This window comes from Peromyscus leucopus, chromosome 16_21, assembly GCF_004664715.2.
Source record: "Peromyscus leucopus breed LL Stock chromosome 16_21, UCI_PerLeu_2.1, whole genome shotgun sequence".
NCBI classification, from domain to species: domain Eukaryota; kingdom Metazoa; phylum Chordata; class Mammalia; order Rodentia; family Cricetidae; genus Peromyscus; species Peromyscus leucopus.
The window spans coordinates 78,139,682-78,152,739 of NC_051084.1; positions in this window are offsets into that span (position 1 = coordinate 78,139,682).

Sequence of the window (13,058 nt, forward strand, 5' to 3'; positions counted from 1 at the left end):
GGCAATCCGTCCCTGGCTAGCTTCACTTTCCCCAGATCTCTCTTTCATGACTTCCATTACCACCTTACCTTACTTTCTTCAAAACAGACCTTAGAAATCAAGATGCAGTCTTGGGCCCAGCTCCTTTTCTTCTCACTCCATTCTGTTTTCCAAGGCAAATTCATTAGTCTTACATGATCTGAGGGTCTAAGACATTGGACACTTTCCATCCACGCTTCTGGGTTTTCCCCAATCCAGTCCCTCTCCAGTGTGTCTTAGCCTCATGGCCAGGAACCTATGATGACCTCTGTGTCTCTCATTACATCTCCATCTCATACACAATGACAACAGGCAGTCATTTGACCAGTAAAGAGCACTCCGTTCCTGTTTTCATGTCACCACCTTTAGGGCCAATTCCATCCATCCCAAGCTGACCAGACAATTGCAGCCTGAACATCTTTATGTCTCCTTACCTTGTGTCTTGACCGCTTACCACTCCATCCTTCTTAAACTCACTCCTGGCCCCCATTGATCTTACAGTAGAACTTTTCTAAAGATACAGGCTCAGATGGTCTGGCTCATGCCTTTATGAAGTAGGTATCCTCTAAAGCAAAGTCCTTCAGGGTCACCGGCTTCTAGCCACACCATGACTCATGCTCAAGGAGACCTAGGACACCCTGATGCCATTTCTTTCTTAGTTTTAGGGGAAAATGCAGAATAATAAGTAAATAAAATCTATTGTCTTTTGCTAAACTAGCATATGTCAGAATTCACTGTTTAATGAGAGATGTGAGATTACTCATGAGAAGCCGTTTCTTTTTAAATCTCCTACATCACATATATGAAAGTGTGTAAATTCTATGTATATCATAGTTATCACACAAATCAGAAATTCTCCCTCTCTAGCCCTGAATTACAATGAGTTTTTGTCCTGATAAATGCAGAGCAAACTGAAAATGCAGCAAATATATTCAGTGTTGATCATGTCGAACTCCTATCACGCTAATGATCAATGAAATTAAAAAAAAAACTACTACAACAGAAGGGAAACCAGTAAAAACAATTAGCTTTGTCTCCTCTTTTGTGACTCATGTGTTCTTCTTGACTACATTCCTGTCCTCCTTCATCACCTAATGTTTAACAGACCCGTTCAGAAAAAGTAATTTTTAAACAGTTTGTTTTCTGGAGAAGTGATTTTTGTAACCTGAAGTCTTGTCTCACTTTCTTCTATTTTAAAACTGTAGTGCAGCATTCTGTTAGAGTGTCAATATGTCAATTGTTTTACTATATGTAAAAATGCAATATTCCTAAAGAATGAAAATGTACTATGCCCGCAATGTATTTTGCATAGCTAATGCATTGAATTTCTCAGTATCATAGCATGCGGTGACTCAAGTTCAGCTGGCCTGCCTGCCATTGTGTGTCTGACGGGGAGAGTACCGCACTGCCTATGCCAACCTAGGACAAAATCAAAACCTATCACTTAGGTGGCATTGCTTTTGAATCATCTGCAAAATGTTCTAGAAATTATATACAGGACCATCTTTACAGTATTTACTTTCTTATAATTAGAGACATTTTCTTTTCTATACTTCATTTTATGTGGGGTTTTGTAAAATATGACCTTTTCCATGCTCCCCAATCTAGCCTCAGACTCACAGCAACCACCTTGCCTCCGTCGGTCCAGGGCTAGGATCTCAGGCGTGCCTCGTCACATTCAGCTTCTTTCTTAATTTCTGGATCTTTGAGATGGTAGACATCTGTTCTAAGAGAACCTTTTCCAGAATATTTGGTCCTCCTTTATCTTTTTCATCCATGTGTGAAATCTCTACGGGGAACACTCTAGCATATTGAAAATACAGCTCACAAAGTACTGTTTAGTCCTGCTAAGATGCCCATTAGAAACCAGGGCATGAATTCTATGTCTATCTTCTCCTACAGACTTTGTCAGAGTTCTCCAAGATGGGTACGTATCTGAAGATTAAAACCAAGAACCTCAGGGGCCCACACTTGGCTTTCTTTTTCCTTTGAATCTGTAATCACTGCCTTTGCTCCTGAGAAAAGAGGGGATTCATGTTGAAATGAAATGAAATGAAAGTCAAAAATAAAGAAGTCACCCATGTTGCCTGCTCTTCTTTGCTCTGTGAACAAAAATGACAGAAAGGCAGGATGTTTGGGCTCGTGGTCTGAGGATACAGCCCACCACGGCAGGAAAGGCAGAAGGCTCTGGGCAGCAGCAGTATTGTGGTGCTTGTTCATATCTTGGCAGAGCAGGAGGAGAAGAAGGGAAGTCTAATGTGTATGCTTTCTTGTTCTGATTACTCTGTCTGGGACCCCACCACAGGGAATGATATCATCTTCATTCAAAGAGAACTTCTCATCTTCAGGTGATCCTTTCTGGAAAAGCCCTCTACATACACACAAAAAGGTGGGCCTCATGCTACAAGGTGTTTCTTATCTCGACCAACTTGACAGCTAAAATTCTCAACTACTTTCAGCCTTTCCCCCACCAGCACCTTACAAACTTCACAGAGGAAGCCACATTGCAAAGAGTCTTGAGGCTGCAGTGTTGGATCAGTGGAGTGTACACCATTAGAGGGCAAGGCGAGGGCAAAATACTCCACTTCCAAATACAGCACATGGGGCATTCTCGCCCTCAAGGCCCAGAGCTATACTGAAAGGAGAGAAAATGGCTAGAAACTGATAGACTGGGGAACGATGACAGCTGGCATCTGCTGAGTACTTGCTTGGCATCAAGCACCTAAATATTCAGGTCTTGCAGAACCCTAGGTTTCGGATACCATTAACAGTCCTAAAAATGAGGATACTCAGGCACTAAATATTGAGTTATGTGCTCAGAACTAGAAAGCAATAGCAAGTAGGTTTGAAATACAGATGTTCAAGACCCAGACCCTAAGCTGCCAACAGTCTGTATGAGTTACTTTTCTGCTGCTATGACAAAATACCAGGTATAAAAGGATTATACAGGAAAGCATCTTTTGACTTTGGTGCTTTAGAGAGACAGAGAGCCCACTGTGACGAGAAGGGCAATAAGCAGGCGTGATAGCAGGAACAGGAACCTGAGAGATCACCACCCGACGATGGAGGAAGCAGAGAGAGTAAAATGGGAATGGGGGCAAGATTTCAAATGCTACAAGCCCACCCTCAGTGATGCACTCCCTCCAGGAGGATTCCAAGCCCTAAATATTCCATACATTCCCCAAACAGCCCCACCAACTGGGGACCAAGTGTTCAAACATGTGAGTCTATGGAGGGCATTTTTCCACTCAACCCATAGCACAATTACTCAGTATAGACAACTACCAACCCCAGGGGCACATGTGCTGAGCCTGCTCAGTTTGTTAAAGAGTGAGACCTTCCCCCAAGACACTGTAGTCTCTTTCTGGGAAGCCCAGGCAAGTCCCCAAATTACTCCAGTGTTCTCTCTGAGGAGACAGGCATCAGGTCATATCAGAATCCTAGCAATATGTCCAAGCGCCTTCAAAAATGTCTTCATTCTCCCTAATCACTTCTTTGAAAAGAGAAGGCAAAAGCGGATGCATGATACAACGTGCATTCAACTCTCCAAATGCCTTACTCTAGAAAAGATAAGATCCATATCTACATAGCACCTTCTTATACAAATATATTCTGACTGCCTCCTATGTGTCAGACCAGTGCTAAATGTAGTCACAAGAATCAAACCTCTATCAGCGCAAGACATGACCAATTGTAAGTTAGAATTCTGACTCATGCTACATACTGATGCATTATGCCAGAGCATGGAGCCAGCACAGAAGAGCCCCAGAGCAGATACAAGATCAGATCTGGGATAGCTTTTAGGGAGACAGAGCAGGGACCTGGCTTAAAGCAGAAAGACATGACTGTTATTCGTAGGCTGAGACCTGAAGAAACCATCAGAGTTAGTACAAGTTGGGGGAAAGTTTCCCATAAGGAAGTAGCTGTCCTCACAGAAAAGGCATTAGTCCCTAAGAGGGCCAAAGTAGAGAATGTGAGGCTCTGGGGGAGGGGCGGGGTCTCTTTGGGTGGGAGTGGTTGGTGATAGAATGCTGAAGTTACAAAGCCAAGCACATTTTTTTCCTGTGGCCACAGGGAAAACATGGAGTATTTTCTCCTTTCAAAGGCTGGACTTAATCAGATTTTGTTTATAACAAAAGCATGCTGAGATTAAAGGGTTGCGTCGGTTAGTGGAGGTGGGCAAGCTGTTCAAAGGCAGTTCTGTGATTTGGGCAAAACGTGATGAAGGTAAAGCCTGGACGCTATACAGTTCCTAAGGGCAGAACACACTGGAAAGTAAGTTACATTTCTCTAATTCACGCCATTATGTGCAAAGTGCCATCACAACAGCCCGACTTTGCTCCTTGACAAATGGGAGTCACTAAGTCCTCCCTGTTAGCCCCTGCCCGACACCAAACCAGCCCCTAGTCAATGAAACATTTTAATGGAAGACTAAATAAAATAATCGAACTCTTTTTAATCTTCTACCCTTCAAATTAATTAGAGCCACCTTTGTGTCCTCAGTTTAATGTGGAAATGAACCCATGCCACCAGATGTAACATGTAAAGGGGAACTAAAAAAGCGTGTTTTTTGGCCCAAGGCATGGACATATTACAACCCACAAACACTAACAGAAATATCGATGCATGCAAGAACAGTTCTTGGGGAATTTAAAACACCTTCCAGACAAGCAAAGGGTAGTTTGGGAAACAGAGCCATTGCTGGTATGCAGGGTCCACCCAAGCTCTCCCACTCACATAAGTATTATTCAAGAGTATGTAATACTTAGGCTTCTAAGATACTCCTTCAACACTCACCCAGAGCCCAGGGTTTTGTAGTGCTTGCAAAGAGCAGACTCCACAAGCCGCTCAGCAATGAGAAGTGTTAAAAATTAAGGTCATTGGCCAGGAATCTGCACTGGCTATGGTTCCAGAGACCGTGTTTTTCTGTACCTTTTGCCAGAAACTCATTTTTAATATCTTCCTACCAAAGAGGAAAAGATGGAAACCTGAAATAATAGTCCCACTGTGAAAGGTCTGCTTGGTCAGCAAGCCGGCCCTTTCCTCCTATCCCTATCAACTGTAAATGAGCTTGCTTTCCCCCAACAACTTGAAAGCTCTAAGCTGGCTCCTTGTTTTTTTCCCTCAGCACATTTGCATTCGCAGACATTCAGACTTGGGGAGATTCCTCTCCCTTCCTCCTGTGGCTTTCTCCAAAGACTATCTCTCCTGCCTACACTTCAGGAGCCCCCCAAGGCTCCCAGCAGCAAGAGTTTACAAATGTCTAAATCACCCTTGAGTAGCAGGAGCTTTTAGACAATGCTGCCTTTAGGATTTCCATCTTTCTTCCACATGATCTTAATCCAGAAAACTGTAAATTGTTTAGACTGAGAACTTCAACGTAAACTGCTTCCAATGGAAAAGCTGAGATGGAGTAAGCAAAAATTCAGCCCCCCCCCCTTTTTTCCTGATCTTTTCATTCAGAGGCTTAAAACAACTTGAAAAAAATTATTAAATGAAAGCAATGTAATCGCTTCAGAAGGCATAACATAATAGACATCAAAGATACACACAAATAAGATATGGAATCTGTCGCTGAGGAATTGAAAGCATGCGTGCTTGCATTTGGATTTTGTTTTACATGCATGGGCTATATACAACAGATTTGCTTATTCAAGTCAGATGTGGCTTTTGGCAAAAGTCTCTTACATTTTAGGTGGCCCACTTTAAAAAAAAAGATAAAAAAGCAGTGGCTATATATGCTAAACGCGATTTGATTTAAATAAGGGTTAACTGCACTGGTTTTTGTTTTGTGTGTGTGTGTGTGTGTGTGTGTGTGTGTGTGTGTGTGTTTCTTCTTGTAAAATATTTCAGTCCTTCAGATGCCTGGAGCCTTAACTTTTATATAGTTTTCCCACCTGCTGGCTGAGAGGGAGGTGAGCCTTCTGAATCAGGACCCCCCAAGGAAGGAATAACAAAACATTAGCCATGGCAAGGAACAACCATGTCCAGCAGGGACGGTCCTGGGTGTGGGAGGGAGTCTGGACTGCCTTTCGGAAAGTCCCTGACCCTATATCTATGCACTACTCATTACCAATGGCCAGTCCCCCGGAACAATGAAGTATGAAAGAATGTCTTTGGAACATCCCAACATACCAGCCTCCCCTCCTGGAACATTCATTATCAGATCTGCAGGGGCAGAGCCCTTGAGACCTGCATTCCAGGGCAATGAGGCCTAAAAAAAATCCTGTCACAGCTGATGGCTTCTACAGTGCCTCGAGATCAAAGCCAGCGAACATGGTCTAGGGCAACAGGTGTATGTGTGCCTGGGTACAAGGCACGAAGGAGGCTTGGAGTCTTTGTACAGCCTGGGCAGGCTGCTGAACCCAGGAAAGGAGCAGGTGTGGCTCACAGGTGGGATCAAAGAGGCTGGTGGATATGATTTTTACAAAACGAGTTGGTCCGTTTGTGAGAGCTGCACCGAGGTGCCCCAAAGCTGTGTCTTAATTACCATTTACCAACGATGCCCTATTAGGGACGTAGGAAGAGAATGAGCAAGTTCCTAATTGCACCCTGCCTCTCTGGAACGTTGGGCCAGCGCCTTTTCTCACATGCTTCCTCTTTGAGATAACCCATCTGGGCTGCCTCCTCAGAGATGAATGCTCTCCGTGGTGACTCTAGGCCTCTTACATCAGAAAGATGGTGACAGACTCGGGAGAAGACTGATTTGTTGGATTATGCTCCATCCTACCACAGGAATAGAAAAGAATGAGTTTATCCAAGCAAATGATTGTGGGTGCTTTATGTTTTGGTGAAAGGAGAGAAGACGTAAGAATGCCACAGAAGACCCTGGGGTTCAAAATATTTAAAACTTTCTTTACTTTCCAAACAGAACCAGAACGGCAAAGAGGTACAGAAATTGGAAACAGCCTTACAGAAGAATTGGCTGGCTCTGTGACTCAGCAGCTGCTGTTAGGAATAGAGAGAGGCAACTCATTGAATTCCTGTGTTCTTTTAGGGGTCGGGGACCCAGAAAGAGAAGAATGCATTCTGACAGCATTAAATATGACTTATCTGCCTCCCAGGATTGAAATGTCCCCAAGTGGTGCCAAAAGCGTGTTCCAGAAAGCAGTGACGATTCAGGAAGAAATCATTGTTTTGGTAAGGTGTCGTCTGTTACATCCTATTCTTTGTTTAGTGCCAAATACAAGGCAATTAAAACAAGATAAGAAAGAGGACAGGTGGCACCAGGATGGTGATTCCAACACCATGTTACCAAGCCTCTTCGCCTCTCCTACACCACACAGAGAGTTCTAGAATCTACAAGAGCCTATGTTCTTAGGACAACATGACCAAGCATCTTCTACCTGTTAGGCTCTTGGGTTGGCACTACAACCTCAAGAGTTATTCCCTGAGCTCTTCCCTTGATGGGTGAGTGCCCCGGAGCGGCCTGCAGGGTCTTTGCACATTACACAATCTAATAAACTGCAGTGGAAGCAGAAGTCAATGTGTTCAAAGAACACCAAGAGGGTAAAGGAGTCGAAGCTCATTATGTGCTTTTTGTGCGAGTAAGAGGACTTGAGTTCCACCCTCAGAGTGCACATTCATGCTGGGTATGATATCGTGCACTAGTAACTCAAGTGCTGGGGAGGTAGAAGTTGGCCAGCCAGTCTAGCCTACTCGGTGAGTTCCAGGCCGGTGAAAGACACTGCCTCAAAAGAAAACAAAAACACAGGGTGAATGGTATCTAAGACACCTACGGCTTTACTTTGGCCTCTACAACACCTGTGCACACATATGTACTCCTAAACATGTGAATGTACACATGTATATGTACACACACACACACACACACACACACACACACACACACACACACACACCAAGAATAAGGGAAAGGCTAACAATATCATGGAAGCTGAAGCTTGAAAGACGTATAAGAAAAAAGTACAGTTTCTCAGGCAGGGGAAACAGACTTGTAGTCTGTGTGCTAGTCAAGAAATGTACTGGCATATTTTTCTCTCAGACTCAGGTCCCTGCTCAAAGGTGTCTCTTCAAAAAGCCATGCCCTAGCTACCCTCCACCTCTCCTCTCCATCACCTCCCTGCCTCATGATCCTCCATTGTTCCCATCCATCACTTCTCTCCATTTCTCCAAACCTCACCTCCTACATGTATACAGTCCTGGGGGGGGGGGGGAACTTACAGTGTTTCTATGCATATTTTTGTCATTTGCTCCTGATGGTTCGCAAAGAAATGTGGTTCTGAGAGAGACAGTATCTCAGTTTCCTTGTTCCCCTCAGAAGTCCACTGTTCAGTAAATGCTGGGATGAGAACAGAGAAATCAGCCAAACTCTATCCCAACCTGGTCTGCATAGACAATTTGTTTACCGGTAAAAACTACAGCAAGCACATTTCCAGTGTAATGAGAGCACTCTAAAGTTAGCACCTGGGCTGTGCCATCAGTCTGGCAGCAGTCCCGAGCATCCTGCATGTTTTGAGATTATGCCCAATTTTAAAAGCCTAAAGGGAGGGAAGAACTGCCTTCACCATGAGTGCTTTCTCTAAAATAATTGCAATCAAGGAATTTCACCAATGAGCATTCTGACCTGGATACCTTGTAGCCAATATTTTAATCCTTAAAACTCAGTATCATTTTAAGGAAATTTTGTTTCTTTTTTTCCACAGACTTGAAAAGTCTATTACATTTTAAGGTAAATGTACAAGTAGACTGAGAATCAGAGAATTCAAATCCAAGTTCTGCCTCTATTATCTTTGCTCTAATGCTTAGTGAGCTCTGTGTCAGTTTCCTAGCGGCAAAATTAGGGTAATAATAACTTCCAACCCCTGACTGAGAGGATTAGGGGGAAAATCACCTTTTTAATTAGTGTAGAACATCCTGCAATTCTGGAAAAGGTGTGACACTCACAGAGGCTAGCACTCCACTCAGCTTCCAGGAAGCGCTTTCAGGGAACAACTGCTCAGATGCACAGCTGTTCAGAGAAAACGCAAGCCAGGGAATCCCATGTGATTAATGGGGCTGGGCAGAATCCGCGATAACAGTACACTCATTGGACTTGGCGAGGATTGTCCTTCTAAAGAAGTTAAGTATTTTATAAATACTATCTCTTTCATCCTTTTAAACTTCCTGTGATGTGGCATTTATTACACACAGCTTCCAGATGGACAGCTAACCACAGAGAAATGTATGGTTGTTCCAAAGGCCCAGGAGTGTCTGTGTTCTCAGAAAGAAAAAGGAGTCGGGGTGGGGGAGGGGGGAGTTGATTGATGGAGTCACTCATTCATCTGCTCATTCACTCAACAGGAAATGTTGAGACTCCATTATGTGTCAGGCGCTGACCTCAGGACTCAAGGAAGAGATGAGGATAAATAAAATACGTCCACTTGTGCTGAGCTGAAGGACCCAGCAGAGAACACAGAGCAGGAGATGAAAGGCACTCACATGAAACATTGCAAATTGTTGTGATACATAATAAAAACATCACAGGGTCTCAAAATGATGATGTTACTGTGTTTATGTTTATAGGGATACAAATAGACTTTTACTGGCATGGAAAGATGTACAGCAGGTTAAAGAAATACAGAAGGGGTGAGCTTGCTCTGTGGCCTGGTAGTTCATGCAAGTCAGAAGATGAAGTGGGCTATTAGTACAGGAGGTGCCAGGAATTATGGGTCATTTTCACTCCTTGCTCCATCTCTAAATTCTGTTTTGAATGTGTGTGGGCACATGTACCACACCATGTGTCTGAGGTCAGAGGACACCTTGCAGGGGTCAGTTCTTATCATCAGGTGGGCCCCAGGGATGGAACTTGGGTCATCAGTCTTGGCAGCAAGCATCTTTACCAGCAGAGCCGGCTCACTGACTCACCCTCTTCTTTCATAGCTAATTTTTAGTAAGCATGTATTGATAGTCGAAAACTAAACCTCAAAAAGCAACTTTAATTACAGCCTCAAGTGTCAAGTGCAATGTATGGGGTCAGACTCTAGATACAATTCTGTGTAACAACTACATATCTGCACATGGTTCTGAGAAGGCCACCAAGAGAAGCAGGTCTTGAAAAACGGAACCGAAGGAGAAGGAGCCTGGGGTACTCCAGGTAGGGAAGGTCCTGCTTCTTGGCAAAGGGAATCTTGGTGGCATTGTTCTGGGTGATCATAAAGCCTTACAGGCATTGTACTTCTACAGCCTGAACCTTGGCAAACTCCACTAAGGAATTACCATGCTGCCCTGAGCCCAGATGCTCACCTTCTTGACAGATGCTTACCTTCTTGAAGCGAGAGAATTGATTGAAAAGATGGACAGCACGGGCTGGTGGGTTAGTGAGGAGCAAGACATCATTGGGTGGATTCTCAGAGAGAGACTGAGCTGGTAGCACCTGGACCAGAATGAGCTGCTGTGGGGAGTGACCCTGGAGAGATCCGGCATGGAGTGAGGCCTGGAAATGGGGATAATGCCAGAGGGCAGCATATAGGGAAGCTGGTCCCACATATGGGGTATGATGGAGGTCATAGAGTCATCTGCTGAATGTCCAGTACAGGCTGCGTCACTACAGGAGCAGTCACCACACCTGGCATAGCCTTTATAATAGCTGTGTCTCCTGGCTGTTTAGTGCCCTCTTCTCCCGCTTGTGGTCCAGCTCTGCAAAGGTGCCCTGCATCTTGGCAATGGTGTCTGAGTTAGTCTTGGGTACAAATAAGAAGGGCTCCTCGGAAAAAGGAAACCCTACATGGGACGCCAAGGACTAGAGGTGGGACTGACCTCTTCAAAGATGACGGAGGTCTGGCCCCTCATCTTCAGGTACCTGAACAGCAAGATAGCCAGAATCTGGCTATACTGAGAGAAGATGGCCTACAAGGACTTCTTGACCTTTTCACTGTGGCTGTTGATATACATAGTGTGGTCTGGGGAACTGCCATGCTGTGAGATGGGGAGATAAGACTGGAAGGGGTAAAAAGGAAACGTAGCCACCATGCTGTCCGGCAGGCTCTTCCTCCTTCCAAAGGGAACCTCGGGTAAGAGCAGAGTCAGGTGCAGAAGGCACAGCCCGCCCATGCAGCCAGTGTAGGATTGCACTTCCCCAGGCCATGTCTAGGAACAGAATCTTTCATGAAAATGTATTTTAATATACACATCTCAACCAAATTACCATTTTCAGAGTTAAGTAAGTAATTCTTGCTTTAATGCTTAACTCTGACTAGGAAGTTATCAATGTATACCTTACGGATATGCCTTCTGGAAGTTGTCAGGCGGTTTCCTTGAGATAAAGGTATTAATAATATATGTGGTAGATTAAGGATGACCACAGTTGTTTGCCTTTCTCTCTGTGTCTCTCTTTGAATCTAGGTGGGTTCTATGATTAGTTTGAAAAGGAATACTCTGGAATGTGTCAAGCCACTCTTGGGGGGTGGAGGGTCTAAGCCCTGAAAGAATGTGAGCTTCCACTTCCTGAGCCTTTGAATGGCTGCCATTGGAAATAAGCCAGTATTCTGTGTGAAAACCCAAACCACACACAGAAACCAGTGGTTGGTATTTCAGCCAGCATCCCTAATGAAGTGTCTAGCCAATAACCGGCAACAACAGCCAGCCAGTCACCCAGCAAGGCAACCCAGTCAAGACTTCAGGTAACTCCGAGTCTGGGTATTGCCCTCACTGAACCTACGCAAGAACCACCCATAAACCCACAGAGCACACTGAATCCTAAAGGAAAATAACTTGTAGCCTGGAACCACAGAAAGATTTATTTTAACTAGAAAAGATAAATGGAGTTGGCCTCAGTAACAAACTGTCAAAATATCACCTTGGTTTTGTGACTAATAAATAGCGGGAAGAGTTTCAGGGAGACTATTTCAGGGGCTTTGAATGGAGAGAACTCATTGGAGACAGGAGAAATGGTAGCCTAGATCAAACAGACGTGGAAAGCTAAACAAACTGCCCCAGTGGCTGTGACAAAATGAAATCTGCACCTAATGGACTGGAGGTTTTGACTAAGGACATTTCTAGTCAGAATGGATGAACCAGCAGTTTGGTGTTTACCCTGTGTGTGCACGCGCACGCACGAACACTAGAGCGCCAAGACTCTAAAGAGAAGGGCAAACGACGGATTCTCTTAGTTTTAAGCTGAATTTCAGAATAAACTGAATGCAACACTGACTGGAATAGAAGATTAAACTGCTTCTCACCCTCATCAGCTCTGAGGGGATGACTCTAAGAAGACCCTGTGCTGGTGGGTGCTGAGCCCTCAGGATGGTCAACTGTTTCTCATCAGCGAGCCCTGAGTCTCTTTTGTGTCATTTACCCTTTAAGGTTTTCATACACACGTCTTTAACATATTCACCCTTTCCTCCTGGAGTCCTAAGGTCATTTGTCGACCTTCCCTGGAGAAGAGAAGGTATCACGAAAACTCTGCAGTGCGTGTCTCAGAGCCTCTAGACTATTCCACAGTTCCCTGGCTCTTGGCTCAAATGAAAAATCTGTATTGGTTAGGAGGAACATGCTTTTTACCTAATAAGCCCTAAATTGGTAAGCAAGGACCTCTGACATCCTTAAAAGAATTACATGTTCTTGAGCTGAAAAGGTCGAGGATAATGAGAGATCTGGAGGGTGATGGTGCACTCCTCCAACTACGGCAGGCTGTAAGGAAGCCGAGGAAGTAGTCCGATGCTAACCATCCATGTCTTAGGTAAAGAGAAAGATGAACTGAAGGAGGAACTGAAAAACCAAGGAACAAAGCCAAGGCCTATGGAGAACCAGCTCCAGGGGAAAAAATAATTTTAAAAACTGGCAACATGCACCCAGATGGATTTTATAATTGCTAAGGACCAGGGATTGCCATGTGTCTCCCACTTTTCTCATATTGAATAGGGATGTTATTTGTGCTTTGTCTATGCCTGCTCAATAAAGTATGGTGTGTATGTCACTCTGTCTGTCTGTCTCTGTCTGTCTGTCTCTGTCTTATCTGTCTGCCTGTCTCTCTCTCTCTCTCTCTCTCTCTCTGTGTGTGTGTGTGTGTGTGTGTGTGTGTGTGTGTGTCTAAGTTGCCT